At 41.5% G+C, this 22,894-nt stretch overlaps 1 long non-coding RNA gene across 1 annotated transcript in view; it reads left to right on the forward strand.

Moving 5' to 3' along the window:
* The first annotated feature begins 2,240 nt into the window (after window positions 1–2,240).
* LOC149448740 (uncharacterized) overlaps window positions 2,241–22,894 on the forward strand; it is a 37,090-nt gene continuing 16,436 nt past the window's right edge. The window contains exon 1 of the long non-coding RNA XR_016315510.1: window positions 2,241–2,346. This is a non-coding gene — a long non-coding RNA (uncharacterized LOC149448740). The remainder of the gene's footprint in view (window positions 2,347–22,894) is intronic.

The following is a 22,894-nucleotide window of genomic DNA, read 5'->3' on the forward strand; positions in this document are numbered from 1 at the left end:
CGGGTTGTCGAGGTTGACAGGGATGTTGAAATCCCCAAGGATGATAGTGGGTAGCTCAGAGGAGAGGAAGAAGGGAAGCCAGCAGGAGAAGTCTTCCAGGAAGCGGGGTATGGATCCAGGGGGCCGGTATATCACAGCAATCTTCAGGGGGGTTGGGGAGAATAGTCGGACGCAGTGGGCCTCGAAGGAGGAGAAGGATAGGGAGGGGGGGTTTGGGAGGACTCGGAAGGTGCTCAGCGGTGACAGGAGCAGGCCAACCCCACCACCTTTACGACCGTTGGGCCTGGGTGAGTGGGTCCAGGTGAGACCTCCGTAGGAGAGTGCAGCAGGGGAGGTAGAGTCAGTGGGCTGGATCCAGGTTTCCGTAATCGCCAGGAGGTTGAGGGAGCAGGAAACAAAGAGGTCGTGGATGGCGGTAAGCTTGTTGCACACCGATCGGGCGTTCAGGAGTGCACATGAAAACGGGGGGGAGATTTTAGGGAGCAGGGGGACAGATACTAAGTTGCGGGGGTTGCGGCAGGACGTGGAGGCGGGAGGGTGTTGTGCGGGTGAGGGAGGTGGTGGAGGGCCAGGATTCGTGGAGATGTCCCCCGCGGTTATGAGGAGGAGAAGGGTGAGAAAGGTGGCATGGGAGCGGGATGTGCAGGAGCGTGAGAAACTACTAGTGGAGGTGTTTGGGTCAGTGGGAGAGTGGAGTAATAGGAGGAGGTGGTGGGTGCCATAGAGGGGTGAGGGAAGCAGTGAGGACACAATATACAATTGTTTGGGAGGAGCAGAGGGATATAGTGAATGGATTTTGGGAACAGAGGAGAGGAAAATGAGAAGGAGGAGTGGAAGAGGTATTTTAGGGAGGTTATGAAAGCAATAGTAGGGAGATGATAGCAATGAGGGGGAGATGTACAAGTTTTGGGGTGGAGCAGAGGGGTAAAGAAATGAGATTTAGGAACAGTGGATAGTAATATGACGAGGAGAAGAGGGGTGTATTATATAAAAGGTACATGGAATGGGACTCAGGTATGTAAAAGATGTTTCCTTGCAGTCTGTCCAGCATGCAGTAGAGTTTCTTGCTGTTGTTGTGTCTTCCTGCTGCTTAAGTTCTCCTGCTTTAGTTCAACTGCTGTGTTTAACTGCTCCGCACTCATTCAAAGCTTTATTGGTTTATAGCGCAAAAAATAAAACCACAGAGGTGATCAAATACCTCCAAAAGAAAGCTCTATTTGTGGGGGGAAAGAAGACATCAATTTCATTTGGGTACAGCATTGCATTGTGAATTAAAGCGGAGCTCCACCCAAAAGGGCAAGTTCCGCTGTAAGGACTGCTCCCCATTAAGGATTGACACCTTTTGGGGGGTGGGGTGAGCGAGTACCCGAATTGGACAGGTACCCGCTCCCACTCACGGTCCGATCGCCTAGGCGATCGGAAGTGGAAGGTGTCCTCCCTCCCTGTAGTCTTTTGGGACACGTGACAGGTCCCAGAAGACTACAGGACTATTCATGAAGCGTAGCACTACTCGCGCATGCGCAGTGGGTACCCGGCTGTGAAGCCACAAGCTATCACAGCCGGATGCCCACACATAAGATGCCTGCCTCCTGGAATCCAGGACGGCCGGTGAAGTGGGCTGCAGGCGACACACCATGGGACAGGTAAGTGGCTGTTTTTTTAAAAGTCAGCAGCTACAGTTTTTTTGTGAGACTTGTAGCCAGGTTTTAGAGCAGGTGTCACTCAGTGGTAGTACCAAAAAATTATTTCCTCTGGAAAGCAGATACTTTGTGACTGGGCCTTGCCATCAGACTGCTGCCGGGAGTGCTTGGCTTGTCTTCACACAAGGTTTGTGTTGACAAGGCATGGTTTGACTCCGAAAACGGGGGGGGGGGGGGGGGGGGGATAGTAGTTAATGCAAAGAGTGAAGTTATTCCTAATAAGAAGGCTAAGAATTTGTCCTAGAGTAGCGTTTAAAATCCTATTTTATTTTTTTGTTAATTCTGAGAACTGGACCAGTCTTTAAAGTGCAACTGCACCCTAAACGGGGAATTATGCTTTATACCCTCCCCAATCCTATCCTGTTTTTGGGGGGAGAAGGTACCTTGCTTTTTGACAGGTACCCGCTCCCACTTCAGGTCGGATCGATTATCTTCTACACTCAGAAGGCGCTGCTGCTTTCGTGTTCTCCATTAGCAATGAAGTTGAGCAGACTCTAGAAAATGGGTCACCAGTACCTCATGCGGATTTTTATTTATGTATTTTTTTTTTTTTTTTTACAGGAATTCTTAATAGAAACAATTGCTAAAGATGCGTATGTGTATGCTCAACGTAGCAAGAGGAAAACATTGCAGCGTCGAGACATAGGTTTGTATTGTTTTTTTGGGGGGAGGGGATAGATTTTGAATGGGAAAATGTTGCCGATAAATGGTAAAAGTTTAAACAATTCAAAATGTATTTCAAAACTGGGTTTGGATATTAAGGGGTCTGTTTATAGATGTGTACTCCCAAGATGTACAAAACTTTCATATATTTTACAAATTGAATCCAGTTAGAAAATTGTGAATCTTGGGTGAAAAAATTTAGAAGTAGATTTTAACCCTTTCTCCCTGAGCATACAGGCAACTTCATGGAAGTGGCGTTTCCTTTGGTTGCATATGTGCTTACAGTACTCTGCAAAAGGTTTCAGGCAGGTGTGAAGAAATGCTGTCAAGTAATAACTTTTTAAAATATGTATTTTAATTGTTTTTAGTTAAATCAATTTACAAAATGCAAAGTGAGAAAACAGAAGAAAAATTTAAATCAAATCAATATTTGGTGTGACCACCCTTTTAAACCAGCATCATCAGGCATCTAATTAACCAGTTATACCAAGCAGGTGCTAATGGTCATCTTGCCCCTCCAGGCAAAGGTTTCAAAATAGACTGGGATTTCAAGATGTGCTGTTCAAACTTTATTGAAGAAGAACAAAGAAATGAGGAACATTGAGGACCGTAGACGCAGTGGAAGGCCAGGGAAATTTAATGCAGCAGATGAAAGACACATCATGTGTATTTCCAGCAGATAAGCAGGGTCAGAGGGCACAATCGTCTTTAGACGCCCAAAAAGCCTTCAACGGTTTAGAATGGCCATGATAGCTTTCGGTATAGGTCCTAATTTTATTTAATGGATACAAATCTTGTACACCTCCCTCCATAGCATGAATAAGAGTGAAAAATACTCTATCTAATCCCTTCTGCAATAGGGAACCAGACAGAGGTGCCCCTTGACCCCTCCACTGTTTGCCTTAGTGGTTGTGCAATTAGTGATAGCCATTAGGCAAGCAAATAATGTAGAAGGGTTCAGAAGAGGGCATAGGGAAGACAAGATTGCAATGTACAAGGATGATGCGCTTCTTTTTGTAGGTGACATGCAGTAGTCCTTATCGTCCCTTATGCATCTAATCTCACACCTTGGAATATTTTCAGGCTTCTTTATTAATTAATTGGGACAAGTTAGTCCTAATGACGTTAGATCACCTTCAGAATTTGTGATGGGCGGAACACCTCCGTTTTGGTTTCGACCATGAACTTCTAAGTATGTGGTAAGATACCACACAGCATTTAAAAAAAAGATGTTAGCATTCATTAAAATACCGCATGAGTTATTTTATTAAGTCATGCGGTATTTTAGTAGTGAAAACATGCGGTAATGTTTCAGCTGTCAGCGGGGTTGCCCACTGACAACAGAATGTAAAAAGAATTGCCGGCAATTAAAAATTTAGCAAAAATACCAGAAACATTTTTTTTCTAAATGGCGTGGGGTCCCCCCAAAATCCATACTAGACCTTTATCCAAACATGCAGGTCAGGAATAGGGGAGACAAGCGATTGCCCGCTCCTGAACCATACCATACCACATGCCCTCAACTTGTGGGATGCTTTGGGGCAGAGCGGGCTCAGCCCCCAAAGCACCTTGCCCTCATGTTGATTGGGACTAGGGCTTCTTCCTCACAACTCTGGCCGAGGGGGTCTGCAGGTGGGGGGCTTATCGGAATTTGGAAGGCCCCTTTAACTAGGGGGCCCCTAGATCCCGCCCCCCCTTCCCCTATGTGAATGAGTATGGGGTACATGGTACCGCTACTCCATTCACAAAAAAAAAAAGTGTATTCTGAAAAAAATGACAGACAGTAGTCTTGGACATTAAAATGACAAAAATGAAAAAATATTGTACCCCGAAGTAAATCCAATGTCAGTCACGATGCCTGCCGCCACCGCTTACCTGGAAAAGAAAAAAGGCTCCTCGCTCGACGCTGCCTCCTGCCGTAACGTCACTGGGGTATGCTGGGTTGCTGTCACAAGGGGGCAGGATCACCTGGGTGGCCCCGCCCCTTAGATATTTAAGAACTGTCAGGCCGGTGGACCTGTCAGATAGCGGGAGCCAGTGTCGAGAGCACATTTTGTAAATTATCCTCTTTGCTTATTTGTAAACTGGTAGTTTAGAAAGTGTATGCAATATCCTACTTGGTTTCTGTTAGATAAAATATGGTAAGCTATGAAAATAAATGAGGGATTTGCACAGTACTTGCCAATATGGTATAATTCAACACGTGGAGAACTGAATGAATAAGACGGGTTTGAATTGTGGTATTCTAAAGGAGTCCAATATATTTGGCAATTATATAAGGAAAATAAATTTATATCTTTGCAAAAACTGTTGGATTAGATTGACCTCCCACAACATAGGTTCTTCCAATATTTGCAATTAAGGCACTCAATTCAAGCACAAGCACCTACTCATAATATGACACTACAGTGTTGCTCAATAGTAACAATATTATCACAGTGTGTATCAAAGAAAGGACTTCTGCCATGAATATATAATATACTACATGGGAGAACACAGTAAAGGACTATGTTAGTGGCTAGGAGAGGGTCATATATCAGAAGAATTGTGGGACACAAAAAGCACTATCTACCATTAGACTGGTCTCCCTCCTCCCTTCTGTGCAAAGGCTTATACATTTATTTATATTGCACAGAGCATACCATACCCCATATATCAATGGAGCCTCCCCAAACTATTGTAAATGCAACAGAGGCCCAGATTTAAAACGTTATGGAGGTGTCCCAAACTACTAGAATGATTTTGTAAATAAATTAACCTAATCTGTCACACAGCTTGTAGTAGAACCGAATCTTTGCTTATTATGTATAATAGATGAGGAGGCCATTCCCACTGGATATCTTCTAATCTGCCAACACTTGGAGAATTGGGAGCTCTGGTTAACTATAACAACTTTTCAACATAGAAACTTTCCAAATAAAATTGAAACCTGTGGCTAGCAACTCCAGGTATAGCACCACCTTCCAGGATTACTTTGCATGCTCTCTCGAACAATAATCCAGGACTCATATTTCAAACATCCCAAAAAAAGCTGGACATATTGTGTCTTCTAGCAGTAACGCGACTGTAAACACAATGTGGATGATGTACTAAAACTGGCGCTTAATTGAACAAGGTGAAGTTAGAAGCTGATTGGCTACTATGCACAGCTACTCCCGATTCTGTATGCACAAGTTTTAGTATATTTTTTCTCGGGACTGAGATTAAGCTCAGTAGTCACTTTTGCAGCAGTTCTTTTCTTATTCTGGGTCATAATCTTACACAATGTCCTTTTTTCTTTCGGTCCGTAGACCATTTTGACCACGTTTATGCTTATCAGATGACCCAGAAACTGTATATGCCACCATAATCTTTGATACTGTACCTCGCGACATGACAGATTATTGGCAACTTCAGTCACAGGTGCACCAGCTAAGCGGGCACCAACAATTTCCCCTTTTTGAAGCTCGGTAATCTCTGACATAACTCTGTATTACTAGCAGCACATGCAATGAATGACGAAAGTTAGTCTTCCCACCTGTTAGCTAGGTTTCTCATCACAGAGAAGAAAAAGAATGTCACATCACTTCCATTTTCAATGCAAAACGTCACTTTCACATCTGCAAATCATGTAGGTAGTGTTTTTTTTTGTTTTGGAATAATAAAGAAATGGCACATAATGTTAGTATGGAAAAGTAGGTCTTTTGTTTTGTTTTTGTTTTTTTTTCCTCTTTTGTGTAGGGTGTGCAGGTTCTGACAAATATTAAATATGCTGTTTGGTACATATAATTTGCCAATGTTATTGATGCTTAGAATATTATGATATGCTAACAAATCTGTAGAACATTTATGGCTAACAGTGTATGGGTTGGTTGGTTTGTGATGGTTGGAAATAAGTCAAACTTAAATAAAGTATCTGGTTAAAAACAAAAGTGTGTGTATGCTTTTTCAGAGAGAGAGCGGGTACAATGAAAGGGTGGCAGTATTTACCTATGTAAAAAAAATCTAAAAGTGGGTGTGAGAGGACCTTGTTGATGGATTGTGTGATGGTACCGAAGCATTTTGGGTGGAGCTGCATATGGGTGTGCATGCTTCAAAGTTTCTTATTGTAGTTTGCTACCTGCCACACTCCTTGCACAGATAGAAAGGACTGGAACTGCTTTACTGGACCCGGCAATCTCAAACCATGCAGAGCTTATTAATATTCATGCACAAAACTTTTGGGTAGCAGTGACCATACCATGATTCATTCAATGTAAGCTGTAAACAAGAGGCACATATTGGAAAGCTAAAAACACTTAATTTTAAGAGAACAGAATGCAAATTTTTTCAAATTGACTATGCAAACACACTGCAAAATATATTCCTGTGGGCAATAGGTTTAAAAGGCTAAAAATGAAACCACCTGTCCAAAGTTATAAAGGTACAAATTAGAAAAGGACATTTAAACCATTCAAAAATAAACCATATTTAAAATAATATAACATGATAATGCCTAGGAATTTGAGATGCTTGGAGTGCCTCAAGCCTACCCTATCCGAGAGGTGTCCCATCCTTCTGGTGCAGCTGTGTGGGCTTTGGAGGAGTGGTGCGAGCCAGGCATCAGCAGGAGGAGAGGTGGGTTTCAGCGGAGTGTGGAGCGGTGAACGCTGGGAAAAGTCACTTGGTCACTGAGGAGTACTGGGAGATGCCGGCTGGGCGTGAAAGGAGGAGAGCCGACATGGTGAGGACCGGAATGAGCAGGATCCTTTTGGATTCCATGGATGGTGATCCCCTTAGTCTAGACCACCCAGCAACACCCTGAATTACACTTGAGAAGAGGACAGAGCGTTCCAACAGTGCTTTGCACATCGGGTAACAGTAAGGGTGCAGCAGCAGAGCTGATGAAGGAGGAATAGAGGTGGCGCATGAGGTTCTGCGGGAAGTGCTGAGTCTAAATTGATTTATATTTTTAAAAGGAAGTGTAAGTGGAATCGCCTAGTGGGTCCAGAAGAAAAGAAAAGCGGCATAAAGAACCCCAAGGGGGGACACTGTTAAGAGTTACTACTATTGTACCTTAAATAAAAACATAAGAGTACCTGCAGTAGTCTATAGCCCTAATCTGTAATGTGGAAGCAATCTCATGGTTTTTTTATTTTAATCTATAAAGATAGAAATATCACACGAACTATATGAAGAATAAATCCGTGAAAGGGGGAGGGACTAAAACACCCCAAATAAGTACAATTAAAAAATTTGCTCCCAGAAGAGAATAAGTTCAGAGGGTCAAACCCCAGAGAGACAACATGGAGCAAGTAGAAGACGGGAGATGGAAAATAATATGGGGGATCGCTCTAGACTGTTACTGGGAGTATCCAATCTAGGTCAAGTTGAAATTATAAATACAGAAAATAAATTGGATATAGAAAATATTAAAGAGCAAGGAAAAAGTTCACAAATGCCTACAAAAATTGAAATAGCGGAAATGTTTGTGAGGTTAGAACGCTCCATAAAAAGCGAGATGGTGGTAATACATAAAGATTTGGGGCAAGTACTATCATGAGTAGAAGAAACTGAGGAAAAAGTGGATAAACACACTTCCAATTAATTTGGAAAGGCAAATGGATGAAATGCGAAAGGATCAAAGGAAACTGCTACATATGATGGAGGATCAGGAGAACAGTGATAGGAGGAATAACCTGAGGATTTGGGGTTTGCCTGAGGTATCCCAAGGAGAAGATTTGATGGCGACAATGAGGAAAGTGCTTTAATACAATAGCAGATCAGTAATAGACCAACTGAAAATTGATAGAGTACATAGAATTGGAAGACCCCCAAAGAGCGGCAAGTGAAACCCCCAGAGATATGATTGTGTAATTTCACTATTAGGAAGATAAAGCAAATCTATGGAAGAAGATTAGAGGTATACCATTAATAACATATGAAGAAACAAATATACAAATTTTTGCAAATATAGCACTAGAAACATTGGCTAGAAGAAGAACTTTTAAACCATTACTGGAGCAGATGAGAAAAAATGTATGATACAGCTGGGGGGTTTCCAGCACGTCTAATTAGATGGAAAGATGGACACTCAGCTAGATTGATGTTTCCAGGAGAACTACAGTACTTCTGCGAGAGACTAGAATTACAGCTAATGAACATCCCAGGATGGACAGAAGTGGTTAAGAAATATGTGGGAATAGTAAAATTGAGATGGCAATTAGTCCCCCAAAAAATTGCAGAAGAGATAAAATGAGTGGGGGGGGGGGGGGGGGGGGGGTGAATAAAGAAGATTGAGGATTGTTGTATTTTTTTTTTTTTCTCCCCCTATTTCTTCTCTTCTGCCTCGTGAAATTGGAAAGGTATAATAGGGTATAGAGTAATAAACAGAGTAGGGTAGAGGTGGACAAGGGAAGGTTGTTTTTTTTTGTTTTTTTTTGTTTGTTTTTTTGTTCTCCTAGGTAGCGTAAGGATTTTAGAAGGCAAGTGGGGACAGGAGATCACACATATAACTGGATTCAAGACCCAGGGACTGGGGATATGGGTTTAGTCGGGCGTGTGTTCGCAGAGTCCACCCCAAAATGGAATGGACAGTGGGACTAGGACCACAAACTATCCAAAGGCAAGAAAAGGGGTTTGGGGGGAGCGGTAGGGGGGAAGGGTATAGGAGGGGCATGGGGGGAGGGGAGAGAGAAGGGGAGGGATGGGGTGTCTAGATTTTTGGTGGAGGTATCTTCTTGTTCCTGAGTATAGATATCTGTACTTCTCTTGGGGTGAATACAGAAGGAGAAAAAGGAAAATTATAGGTAATGGAGGAGGTCAATTTCATGACCTGTAATGTGAAGGGATTGAATTCCCCGGCGAAGAGGCATAGGATTCTTACAGAATTACATCAACACTCTATTGAAGTAGTGTTTTTACAAGAGACTCTTATACTTCAGGAAACAAAAGTTAAGTTATATTCTAAATAATATCCAACATGGTATTGTGCAGATTCACCAACAAAACACGCCAAAGGGGTAGCAATTGGTATAGCAAAGAACTTAAGATTTAATATTGAGGATAGGTGGGTGGATCCTGAAGGTTATTATTTTTGAGAGGGAAACTACAGGAAATGGAATGCACAAAAATCCAATGGCTTATCTAGAGAACATATTAAGAAAACGTTTGGATCTTAAGGGCGAACTAATTGTGGCAGGTTTTAATTTCTGCTTGGATCCCTTGATGGATACTTTGTCACGTGCAGAAGGAGGGAGGTAAATGCTTAAAGTCTATTAAAAAAAGAATTAAACACCCTAGAGAAAAAGATTTTGTTGTTCTCCCCTGCGCATGGGATGTACTCCAGACTGGATTATATAATAGAACATAGACTTTTGGGGTCTCTGGTTAAGGTGGATATAGATATTATATCAATATCGGACCATACACCTGTTGCAATAAAGTTACAATGCAGAAAAGAACAGAATAAGATGAATATGTGGAAATTAAATGAGACGCTCCTGCAGGATCAAGAGACGGAAGAAAGAATAAATAAAGAAAGAAATATAACGGTATTTTAGAATAAACAAGACTGAAGGAGTCTCGATTGCTACGGTATGGGAAGTGCATAAGGCATATGCAAAAGGATTACTGATTGCTATAGGAGCAGAAAAAAAGAGAACAGCTGAAGAAAATTTAATAGGGGTATTACATGAACTAGAGCAATCACATAAAAAGAGAATAGTAAAAGATATACAACAGAAAATAATTAAAAAAAGAGATGAACTAAATAACTTAATGGAACAAGAAACGAGAACATTCAATAAGATGGCAAGGGAAAGATATCAGTGGGGGAATAGACCTGGCAAATATTTAATGAGAACATTAAAGAATAAGAAATCGAGGAATTTTATAGAGCGAATTAAAGATGATTATGGAGAAATGGTATACTCAACCACTGATATCGCTAACCGATTCCAAAAATATTATAGGAAATTATATGATGTAAAATCTAAAAGAAAGGGAGGTGGAAAGCACTAGAAAAAGGCAGATATATTTAGAGGAAGCGGGATTACCGAGATTGGGAGAAGAAAGTTTAGCTGCTTTAGAAAAACCAATAACTCAGGGAGAAATTGAAGCTGCACTGAAGAGTACAGTTGCAGGGAAGAGTCCTGGACCAGATGGCTATACAGTGAGATATTATAGGAAATTTAAAGAACAATTAGTCCCTAAAATGAGTGTATATATGTGAACGCACTAGGTGATGAGATGGAAAGGAGGGACGAGTCATTACAGGCACATATTACAATTATACCAAAAGACGGGAAAGATATGTTCCCAATGTGCTAGTTACAGACCCATATCACTGTTGAATATTGATACAAAATTACATGCAAAGGTTTTGGCAACTAGGATGAAAGGCTTAATGCTGGAATGGATACACTTAGACCAAGTGGGGTTCATACCAGGGAGGGAAGGAAGAGATAATGGGTTGAGATCATTGCTACTTCTGCAAAAACGTAAGCGAGAGAAGTCCCCCGTACTGGTCCTGTCGATGGATGCTGAGAAAGCTTTCGACAGGGTGGACTGGGGATTTATGATGGATACATTGAAGGCTCTAGGAATTGGACCTAAAATGAGAAAGTGGTTAGGAAAGCTGTATAGCCAGTCTACAGTGAAGGTTAACAGCTCAATATCAAAGTTCGGTAAAATGCATAATGAAACAAGACTGGTATCCGCTTTCACCCCTGTTATTTTTCTCTTTATCGTCGCTTCTTGCGACTTTACAAAAAGTGTTGATGTAAAAGGGATACAGATAGGAGATGTAGAACATAAAGTTGCAGCATATGCAGATGATATGATGGTCTATGTTGTAAACTTCAGGTTGACATTACCCAATTTAATGAGAATATTATGGAGATTTATCAAATTTAAAAATTTCTTAAAAATTTTAAATATTAATGTCCCGATAGTGAATTCTCTCCGTAAGGCTTTTTTCCCTCTTTCACTTGGAGAGAAAAAGAATTAAGATATTTAGGAATAAAATACAATTGACCTCGTCCCTCAAGACCAGGTAAACTACTTTAAAAAATGAGATAAAAGATGAATTGAGGAGAATCTCTATAGCAGGGGTCTCCAAACTTTCTAAACAAAGGGCCAGTTTACGGTCCTTCAGACTTTGGCGGGGCCTTACTGTAGCCAGTAAGAGTGGAAAATGCTCCAGCATCAATGGGAATAGGCCATGGCTTGGGGGTCAGTGGGAGTAATAATTAGTACCTGTGGTCAGTAGGAGGAGGAATAGTGCCCCGACATCTGTGTCAGTGGGAGGAATAGTGCCCCGACATCTTTGTCAGTGGGAGGAATAGTGCCCCGACATCTGTGTCAGTGGGAGGAATAGTGCCGACATCTGTGTCAGTGGGAGAAATAGTGTCCCGACATTTGTGTCAGTGGGAGGAATAGTGCCCCAATGTTGGTGTGTGTGTGTGGGGGGGGGGGGGGGGGTGGATGGTGACTCAGTGATAGGGGCCGGATAAAGGTAATCAAAGGGCCACATTTGGTAAAATATGGTAAAGCTGTTGATGGTTCCAAAAATCTTATATGAATTTCATATGCTACCAATATACCTACCGGGAACTTATTTTAAAGTCGTAAAAAAAGATGCTGAGATATATATGGTGAAATAAAATATGAAGTGCTGTGTAAAAACACAAGCACTTTTACACGGAATGTGTTTAGAATATGGGATTTAAATTATAAACAAATGGGTTTGGAGTATGACTCCTTGTTAATACCGCTGGTGGGAACAAACTATTTCCCACCAGAGAAAGAGGATGTGTTTTTGGTAAATGGATAAAAAAAAGGGAATGCACAGTTAAGATAAAATGAAAAAGAGAAATATTCTCCTTTCAGGAATTAACTGTTTTTTGTTAGACGAATGGCAATATCTCCAGCTAAGACACTTTACTGCAATGCTCCCACAGCCATTAAGGACGGTGGAGGATTTTAATCCATTTAAACAAAGGTTTAGTGTAAATACGATACAAAAACATTGTACCCCCCATATTTATAAGATTCTCACGGCAATAGTGGGACCCACTTCCCTACCGTTTTGTGGAGAAGTTGAAAATGGAGCTTGGATTATCATTGAACGAGCAGCAGAAAAAGAACATATTTAGATTAACACATGGGGCTGTAGATATGAAAGTAGTCGAAATGAATTACAAATGTTTAGCAAGATGGTATATTACACCTAACGTGGCACATAAGCAACAAGTAGAGAAATCACCTTTTATATTGGAGGGGGTGTGGGATTAAGGGTACAATGGCACATACATGGTGGGATTGCCAGAAGATACGGGAGTATTGAAAGGAAATAATTTACCAAATAAAGGCGATTGTGGGGATTAGTATTTAGAAGGATCCATGAGTATGTTTATTCCATAATACCAAGTTTTCAGTGAAACAATATAAGAATTTGATATTCCATTTAATAAATGCAGCAAAAGGATTGATGCCTAAATTCTGGCAGGTCCAGGAGATACTAAAAATAAAAGACTGGATATATAGGGTGGATTAAATGTGTATATGTGTGTGTGTGTGTGTGTGTGTGTATACAGTCATGGCCGAAATTGTTGGCACCCTTGATATTTTTCCTGAAAATCAAGTATTTCACACAAAAAAGGTATTGCATTAACACATGTTTTGCTATACACATGTTTATTCCCTTTGTATGTATTGGAACAAATATAAAACAGAGGCAGAAAAGCAAATATGACATAATGTCACACAAAACCCCAAAAATGGGCTGGACAAAAGTATTGGCACCCTTAACTTAATATTTGGTTGCACACCCTTTGGAAAACATAACTGAAATCAGTCGCTTCCTATAACCATCAATAAGCTTCTGACACCTCTCACCCGGAATTTTGGACCACTCTTCCTTTGCAAACAGCTCCAGGTCTCTCTTATTGGAAGGACACCTTTTCCCAACAGCAATTTTAAGATCTCTCCACAGGTGTTCAATGGGATTTAGATCTGGGCTCATTGCTGGCCACTTCAGAACTCTCCAGCGCTTCTTTGCCATCCATTTCTGAGTGCTTTTTGACGTATGTTTGGGGTCATTGTCCTGCTGGAAGACCCAGGATCTTGGACGCAAACCCAGCTTTCTGACACTGGGCCCTACAGTGCGACCCAAAATCCTTTGGTAATCCTCAGATTTCATGATGCCTTGCACACAGTCAAGGCACCCAGTGCCAGAGGCAGCAAAACAACCCCAAAACATCATTGAACCTCCACCATATTTTACCGTAGGTACTGTGTTTTGTTCTTTGTAGGCCTCATTCCGTTTTCGGTAAACAGTAGAATGATGTGCTTTACCGAAAAGCTCTATCTTGGTCTCATCTGTCCACAAGACGTTTTCCCAGAAGGCTTTTGGCTTACTCAAGTACATTTTGGCAAACTGTAGTCTTGCTTTTTTATGTCTCTGTGTCAGCAGTGGGGTCCTCCTGGGTCTCCTGCCATAGCGTTTCATTTCATTTAAATGTCGACGGATAGTTCGCGCTGACACTGATGCTCCCTGAGCCTGCAGGACAGCTTGAATGTCTTTGGAACATGTTTGGGGCTGCTTATCCACCATCCGGACTATTCTGCGTTGCAATCTTTCATCAATTTTCCTCATCCGTCCACGACCAGGGAGATTAGCTACAGTGCCATGGGTTGCAAACTTCTTGATAATGTTGCGCACTGTGGACAAAGGCAAATCTAGTTCTCTGGAGATGGACTTGTAACCTTGAGATTGTTGATATTTTGCCACAATTTTGGTTCTCAGGTCCTCAGACAGTTCTCGTCTCCTCTTTCTGTTGTCCATGCTTAGTGTGGCACAGACAGACACACAATGCAAAGGTTAAGTGAACGTCTCTCCTTTTTATCTGCTTTCAGGTGTGATTTCTATATTGCCCACACCTGTTACTTGCCCCAGGTGAGTTTACAGGAGCATCACATGCTTGTAACATTCTTATTTATCCGCAGTTGTGAAAGGGTGCCAATACTTTTGTCCAGCCCATTTTTGGAGGTTTGTGTGACATTATGTCGAATTTGCTTTCTTTCCTCCCTTTTTTTGTTTTGTCCCAATACACACAAAGGGAATAAACATGTGTATAGCAAAACATGTGTTAATGCAATACGTTTCGTGAGAAATACATGATTTCCTGGAGAAATATCAAGGGTGCCAACAATTTCGGCCATGACTGTATATATATATATATATATATATATATATATATATATATATATATATATATATATAGTGTCTGTGTGTGTGTGTGTTCACATCACAGTGCTTCTTGAAACCAGTAAACCCAAAACAGGTGTGTGTTTTTTAAGGGCAGGACAGCTGTCAGCAACACATCCAATATCATCACACTGATTGGAGTCAAGGTTGGCTCACTCCTGGCTCCAATTAGCTCTGGGTGAAGTCATTAAGCTAGGGCCTCACATACTTTTCCCTCCCTGCACTGTGAATGTTTACATGTTATGTGCAATTAAACCATGGCAACATCTAATGTTTGTGTAATATTATGTGTGTATATATATATATATATATATATATATATATATATATATATATATATATATATATATATATATATATATATACACACACACACAGTGAGGAACAGAAGTATTTGAACACCCTGTGATTTTGCAAGTTCTCCCACTTAGAAATCATGGAAGGGTCTGAAATTCACATTGTAGGTGCATTCCCACTCTGAGAAACAGAATTAAAAAAAAATTCAGTAAATCACATTGTATGATTTTTAAAGAATTTATTTGTCTTGCACTGCTGAACATAAGTATTTGAACACCTGAGAAAATCAGTGTTAATATTTGGTACAGAAGCCTTTGTTTGCAATTACAGAGGTCAAACGTTTCCTGTAGTTCTTGACCAGGTTTGCACACACTGCAAAAGGGATTTTGGCCCACTCCTCCACACAGATCTCCTCTAGATCTGTCAGGTTTCGGGGCTGTCGCTGAGCAACACAGAGTTTCAGCTCCCTCCAAAGATGTTCTATTGGATTTAGGTCTGGAGACTGGCTAGGCCACTCCAAAACTTTGATATGCTTCTTACGGAGCCACTCCTTGGTTATCCTGGCTGTTTGCTTCCGGTCGTTGTCATGTTGGAAGACCCAGCCACGACCCATCTTCAATGCTCTGACTGAGGGAAGGAGGTTGTTGCTCAAAATCTCACAATAAATGGCCCCATTCATCCTCTCCTTAATACAGTGCAGTCGTCCTGTCCCCTTTGCAGAAAAGCACCCCCAAAGCATGCTGTTACCACCCCCATGCTTCACAGTAGGGATGGTGTTCTTGGGATGCAACTCATCCTTCTTTTTCCTCCAAACACGATGAGTGAAGTTTAGACCAAAAAGTTATACTTTGGTCTCTTCTGACCACATGACTTTCTCCCATGCCTCCTCTGGATCATCCAGATGGTCATTGGCAAACTTCAGACGGGCCTGGACATGTGATGACTTGAGCAGGGGAACCTTCCGTGCAATGCATGATTTGAAACCATGACGGCATTACCTTTGAAACTGTGGTCCCAGCTCTCTTCATGTCATTGACCAGCTCCTTCCTTGTAGTTCTGGGCTGATTCCTCACCTTTCTGATCATCAGTGATACCCCACGAGGTGAGATCTTGCATGGAGCCCCAGTCGGAGGGAGACTGACAGTTGTCTTTAGCCTCTTCCATTTTCTAACAATTGCTCCAACAGTTGATCTATTTTCACCAAGCTGCTTGGCAATTGCCCCGTAGCCCTTTCCAGCCTTGTGGAGGTCCACAATTTTCTCTCTGGTGTCTTTTGACAGCTCTTTGGTCTTGCCCATGGTAGTAGTTGGCGTCTGACTGACTGTGGGGTGGACAGGTGTCTTTAAAGAGCTCAGACAGGTGCTACTAAGTTAGATTGAGTGGAGTAGAGGTGGACTTTTTAAAGGCACAGTAACAGGTCTTTGAGAGCCAGAATTATTGCTGTTCTTAGGTGTTCAAATACTTACGTTCAGCAGTGCAAGACAAATACATTCTTTCAAAATCATACAATGTGATTTCCTGATTTTTTTTTTTTTTCTTTTAAATTCTGTCTACCGGAGTGGGAATGCACCTACAATGTGAATTTCAGACCCCTCCATGATTTCGAAGTGGGAGAACTTGCAAAATCGCAGGGTGTTCCAATACTTCTGTTCCTCACTGTGTGTGTGTGTGTATATATATATTTTATATATGTGTATATATGTATACTGTGTGTGTGTATGTATGTATGTATGTATATATATATATATATATATATATATATATATATATATATATATATATAAATATAATCTCCTAGATTGTAAGCTCAAAAGAGCAGGGCCCTCGAACCCCTAGTGTTTTGCATTGTATTGTTACTGTACTGTCGCATGTTCTGTCCACAAATGGAGAAACAGAAAAAGGGCGCACCGACCTAGTACATTATCGTTTAAAATAGTTTATTAAAGAAACAAAAATAGGTATCATACTCACAATCCACTTAATAACACAGGCATGTCAAACTGTTTCTCCATTTGTATCCAGTGTATTCGGACCACCCCGGTCTGTTGAGGGCAGCAAGCAGTGCATATTCCAGAAAATTCCAGAACATTCCTATTGGGTCTACTGAGTCCTTTCCTAGCGCAGGAGTAAAGTGTTTGTTGTGTTGCATGTTCTGTCCCCCTTTGTAATGTACAGCGCTGAGCGAACTGTTGGCGCTTTATAAATACTGTATAATAATAATGTGTGTGTGTGTATGTATATATATATATGTGTATGTATGTATTTGTGTGTATGTGTTTATGTGTGTGTGTGTGTATGTGTATATATATATATATATATATATATGTGTGTGTGTGTGTGTGTATAGAAAATATTTTCTTTTGTAATGATGAAATTAATATAGTATATAATAAAAAAAAATTAGGTATGCTTGTTAACCACTTGCCTACCAGGCACTTATACCCCCTTATTTACCAGGCCAATTTTCAGCTTTCAGCGCTGGGCACAGGTGAGTGATCTGCTGGGCACAGGTGGGCGGAGCTAGTGGGCGCACTGGGCACAGGTGGGCGAAACTTGCGGGTGGCACTGCTGGGCACCGATCATCAGTGCCCTGATGATCGGTGCCGATCCCCGCTCTGACAACTGCCGGTTCTCGGCAGTACTTTCCTCACGATCTGACAGCGTGAGGAAAGTGCAGCCGAGAACCAGCACTTGCATTTCCCTCTGATCAGCGTGTCATTGGACACCGCTGATCATGTGGTAAAAGGGCGCTGTGATTGGCCTTTTACCACATCGCGTGATCAGCTGTGTCCGTAGGACACAGCGATCACGGAGATCGCCAGGTGCGCGCCCCCTGGGGCACGCAGGAGAGCGCGTTCTGGGAGGACGTCATATGACGTCCACTCAGAACTGTCCGGCCGCAGTGCAGCCCTCATTCGGCTATCTGCGGTCGGCTACTAGTTAAATAGTCTTAATGTCAAAATACATTTAGTATAGTATAGTTAGTCCGGCTGAAAAAAGACAAAAGTCCATCCAGTTCAACCATAGAAAAAAAAAGTTATAATCCTATACCCACAGTTATTCCAGAGGAAGACAAAAAAAACCCCAGCAAAGCACGAACCAATTTGCATCTGCTGGGAAAAAAAATTCCTTCTGGATCCCCCGAGAGGCAATCGGATATTCCCTGGATCAATGTTACCTATAAATGTTAGTATCCAGTTATATTCTGTGTATCTAAGAAACAATCCAGGCCTTTTTTGAAGCAATCCACTGAGATGGCCAGAACCAACTCTTGTGGGAGTCTATTCCACGTTTTCACAGCTCTAACCGTGAAGAAACCTTTCCGTGTTAGGGGATTAAGTTTCTTTTACTCCAGACGTAAAGAGTACCCCCTTGTCCTCTGTGTTGACCTCAGGGTGAATATCTCTACACCGAGTTCACTATATGAACCACTGATGTATTTATACATGTTGATCATATTGCCCCTTAATCTCCTCTTCTCAAGAGAGAATAAATTCAGTTCCTCTATTCTTTCCTCATAGCTGAGCTCCTCCATGCCTCTTATCAGTTTAGTTGCCTTCTCTGTACTTTCTCCAGTTCCCCAATGTTCTTTTTGTGAATTGGTGCCCAAAACTGACCTGCATATTCCAGATGAGGTCTTACTAATGATTTGTACAGGGGTAATATATCATCTCTCTGGAGTCTATACCTCTTTTAATACAAGAGAGGATTTTGCTCGCTTTCGAAACTGCAGCTTGGCATTGCATGCCATTATTAAGCTTGTGATCTACCAGATCCTTCTCCACTATTGATTCCCCCAGTTGTACCCCCCCCCCCCCCAGTATGTATGATGCATGCATATTCTTAACCCCCAAGTGCATAACCTTACATTTATCAACATTAAATCTCGTTATTCCACTACACAGCTTGGTGTCATCTGCAAAGACTGAAATGGGATTTTTAATCTCAAACCCTATATCGTTTATAAATATATTAAAAAGTAAGGGTCCCAACACTGAACCCTGGGGTACACCATTGATGACCCCAGACCATTCAGTTTTTGAATCATTAACCACTACTCTCTGAATACGATCTTTTAGCCAGTTTTCTACCCATTTACATACAGATTTTTCCAAGCCCATAGACTTTACCTTACACATTTGCTGTGTGTGGGGAACTGTGTCAAACGCTTTTGCAAAATCCAAGTAAACCACGTCCACCGCCACCCCTCTGTCCAAGGTTTTGCTCACCCCCTCATAAAAAGAAATCAGATTTGTTTGACAACTTCTGTCTTTCATGAATCGATGCTGTCTGTTGCTTAAAATATTTTTTTCCAGCAAGAACTCATCTGTGTGGTCTTTTATTAAACTCTCCAGTATCTTCCCAACTATAGATGTTAAACTAACAGGTCTATAATTACTTGGTAAAGATTTTGACCCCTTTTTAAATATTGGCACCACATTGGCCTTACGCCAATCCAGTGGTACTATGCCAGTCATGAAAGAGTCCCTAAAAATTAGAAACAAAGGCTTTGAAATGACAGAGCTCAATTCTTTAAGGACTCGTGGGTGACATTTAAGAAAAAAACATTATTTATGACTTAGATGTACATTTTTAAAATGTTCATTTTAGATGCACTTTTCAGTTCATACTAAAAGCATCAAACTCATTTCATGATATTTGTCTGGACAGGTACTCAAATATGAAAACACTGTATCAATGTGTATTTAATGAAATATTACTTTTTTTTTTTACATTTTGTAACACTATGAAAAAGGAAATTAAGGCCACAAAAATCCAAAACAAATGACAGGTTGGAAAAAGAGTAGGACGATCCCCAAAAATCCTTTAAATATATTAATGGTAAAAGAAATCAGGTCTGGGCATCTAGGCCCCTTACAAGATGATTTACAGTTGGTGACATAGAAGACAAATTAAATACCTCTTTCAGCAGGAAAATGAGGGAGCTAAAGTTCATAATGGAGATAGTATTGACATAGCCACAAAAGAACCACAATGGCTAAAATTAGATGTGGTCCAGAAACATTAAGACAAAAGGGCAGTTGCACACAGGCGTACTAATTTACTTATGTTTATACTCAGGATCTTGTTGTCAGATCCTGAGTAAAATGTTCTGTAAAGACCTTGTATAAACATGTAGGGGTGCTTAAGCATATGGACGAGTAAAATCCTTCATTGCCAATGTTGTAATATACTAATTTTATACTTGTGTAAACATGCGTATGAGCATAAATGAATGCACTCAAATACTCATCTCCGTATTACTGATTTTTACTCAGCTATGTGCATTATTCCATAGACAACAATGCATCTAATTTCATTGTTTCTAATTTTTACAGACTGTTTAGTGCTGGTCTGAGATTGTCTTGGTTACATGCTTTCTTGGCTGTATCAGTCAGTTAATGACTGCTCTGATCGGAGATCCTCCACCTTTTACTGCTTGCCATTTTGAAGCCCTCTGATTTTGTTCCCAAGCTCCTGGTAAGAGGGAGAGCCCTGATCAGCCACTGTACACTTTCACTGTTCAGCCAGGATCTGGATGAGGAAAATGGGCACAAACTGAAGGCTGCAGTAGCAGCCTGTGCTTAACCAGCCACTATTTGGATGTACTACGTACGCCTAAAGAGCTGGACTGGCTGAGGGGGATATGATCACCATAGATAAATACACAGGTGGCCTATATAATGAACATTAAGTGGAGTTATTCACTTTTGGGTCATTGTAAAGGACAAGGGAGGGGGGCCAGTCTTACATCTGGAGGAAAAGAGGTTTAACCTCCACATACGAAAAGGCTTCTTCAAAGCAAAATCTGTGAAAATGTGTAGTCAACTCCCTCAAGAACTAATTCTGGCCAGTTGAGTATTTTTTTTTTTAAAAAAAGAGTTGGATGCATTCCTAAATGTTCAAAATATAACTGGATATTAACATTTTGTAGGTAATAACACTAGTTTGCTGATCCAGGGAATACCCAATCACCTGTGGGATCAAAAAGGAATTTGTCCCCTCTGGAAGAAATTGGACTTGCTTGATGGGGCTTTTTTGCCACCTTCTGGAAAATTTGTGGGTATAGGATTGTGTATATGGGCTTATAGGTTTCAAATTTAATTTTTCTATTGATTAAAATCAATGTGCACAATAGCAGCAGCACCTAACATTGTCACAAAAAAAAAAACAACAACTATGTGCTCAATGGGAGTGCACTTTTCCTTTCTTCATATACTTCCGAGTTTCTGATTGGGTTTATCTGGATGTGTGAAAGCTGATCATGGTGTCTGTTGATTTCCTATTGAAGAGAGAAAAGTTCAGGAATAAAAAAAATTTAACATACATATTCACCTAGTTGGCTGCAGCATCGTTCCAAGCTGCATCTGTACCCCGCTGTCTCTACTACGAGAACTGAGCAATCAAAGACCTCTGATCACTCATTTCTCAGATCCTCTCTGAGCACAGAGCGGTGACTTTCAGTCATTGCTTTCTGCTCTGTCCCTCCACTGCAACACTAGACGGTGGAGGAGGTTGAAGTGGCTAGCTTAGGCTCTTGGCTGCATGCTAAGAGGCTGCGCCAGGTGCCGATCAGGCAGTTTGGGTGGATCCCGACATAATTGGATCACTGCAGAGCCTGAACTGGCTCTGACATCCACCGATAATGGTCTTTAGCTGTGACCTTCAACTTTGGCCATACTTCTCATTTAAGGGAGAGAGTGGGTTTGGTCTTATAGGTCCATTATAGAAGGGGGGGGGGGTGGCTAAAAGGATCATGAAGAGCAAAACGCGGTGGCAATGCACGGAAAGAGCAGATATTTTGTAAAAGGTGTTATATGTGATACAGTGAAGGAAATAAGTATTTGATCCCCTTCACAAAACATGACTTAGTACTTGGTGGCAAATCCCTTGTTGGCAATCACAGAGGTCAGACATTTCCTGGAGTTGGCCACCAGGTTTGCACACATCTCAGGAGGGATTTTGGTCCACTCCTCTTGGCAGATCCTCTCCAAGTCATTAAGGTTTGGTGGCTGACGTTTGGCAACTCGAACTTTCAGCTCCCTCCAAAGATTTTCAATCCGATTAAGGTCTGGAGACTGGCTAGGCCACTCCAGGACCTTATTGCGCTTCTTCTTGAGCCACTCCTTTGTTGTTTTGGCCATGTGTTTTGTGTTTTGTGTCACTGTCATGCTGGAACACCCATCCAGGACCAATTTTCAATGCCCTGGCTGAGGGAAGAAGGTTCTCACCCAAGATTTGATATTGCCCAGTTCATTGTCCCTTTGATGCAGTGCAGTTGTCCTGTCTCCTTAGCAGAAAAATACCACCAAAGCAGAATGTTTCCACCACCATGTTTGACAGTTGGGATGGTGTTCTTGGTGTCAGCATTCCTCCTCCTCCAAACATGGCGAGTTGAGTTGATGCCAAAGAGCTCGATTTTGGTCTCATCTGACCACAACACTTTCAACCAGTCATCCTCTGCATCATTCAGATGTTCAGTGGCAAACTTCAGATGGTCCTGGACTTGTGCTTTCTTGAGCAGAGGGACCTTGCGGGCACTGCAGGATTTTAATCCTTGTCAGCATAGTGTGTTACCAATTGTTTTCTTGGTGACTGTGGGCCCAGCTGCCTGGAGATCATTGACAAGATCCTCACGTGTAGTTCTGGGATGATTCCTCACTGTTCTCATGATTGACACTCCACGAGGTGACATCTTGCATGGTGCACGAGACCTAGGGAGACTGACAGTTTTGTGTTTCTTCCATTTGCGAATGATTGCACCAACTGTTGTCACCTCACTAAGCTGCTTGGCGATAGTTTGGTAGCCAAGTCCAGCCTTCTGTAGGTCTACAGTCTTGTCCCTGACATCCTTGGACAGCTATTTGGCCTTTGCCATGGTGGAGAGTTTGGAATCTGATTGTTTGATTGCTCCTGTGGACAGATGTCTTTTATACAGGTAACAAAATGAGATTAACAGCGCTCCCTTTAAGAGACTGCTTCTAATCTCAGCTTGTTACCTGTA

The sequence above is a fragment of the Staurois parvus genome, unplaced genomic scaffold (genome assembly GCF_062004578.1).
Source record: "Staurois parvus isolate SC_StPar_1 unplaced genomic scaffold, SC_StPar_1.0 ptg000659l, whole genome shotgun sequence".
NCBI lineage: Eukaryota > Metazoa > Chordata > Amphibia > Anura > Ranidae > Staurois > Staurois parvus.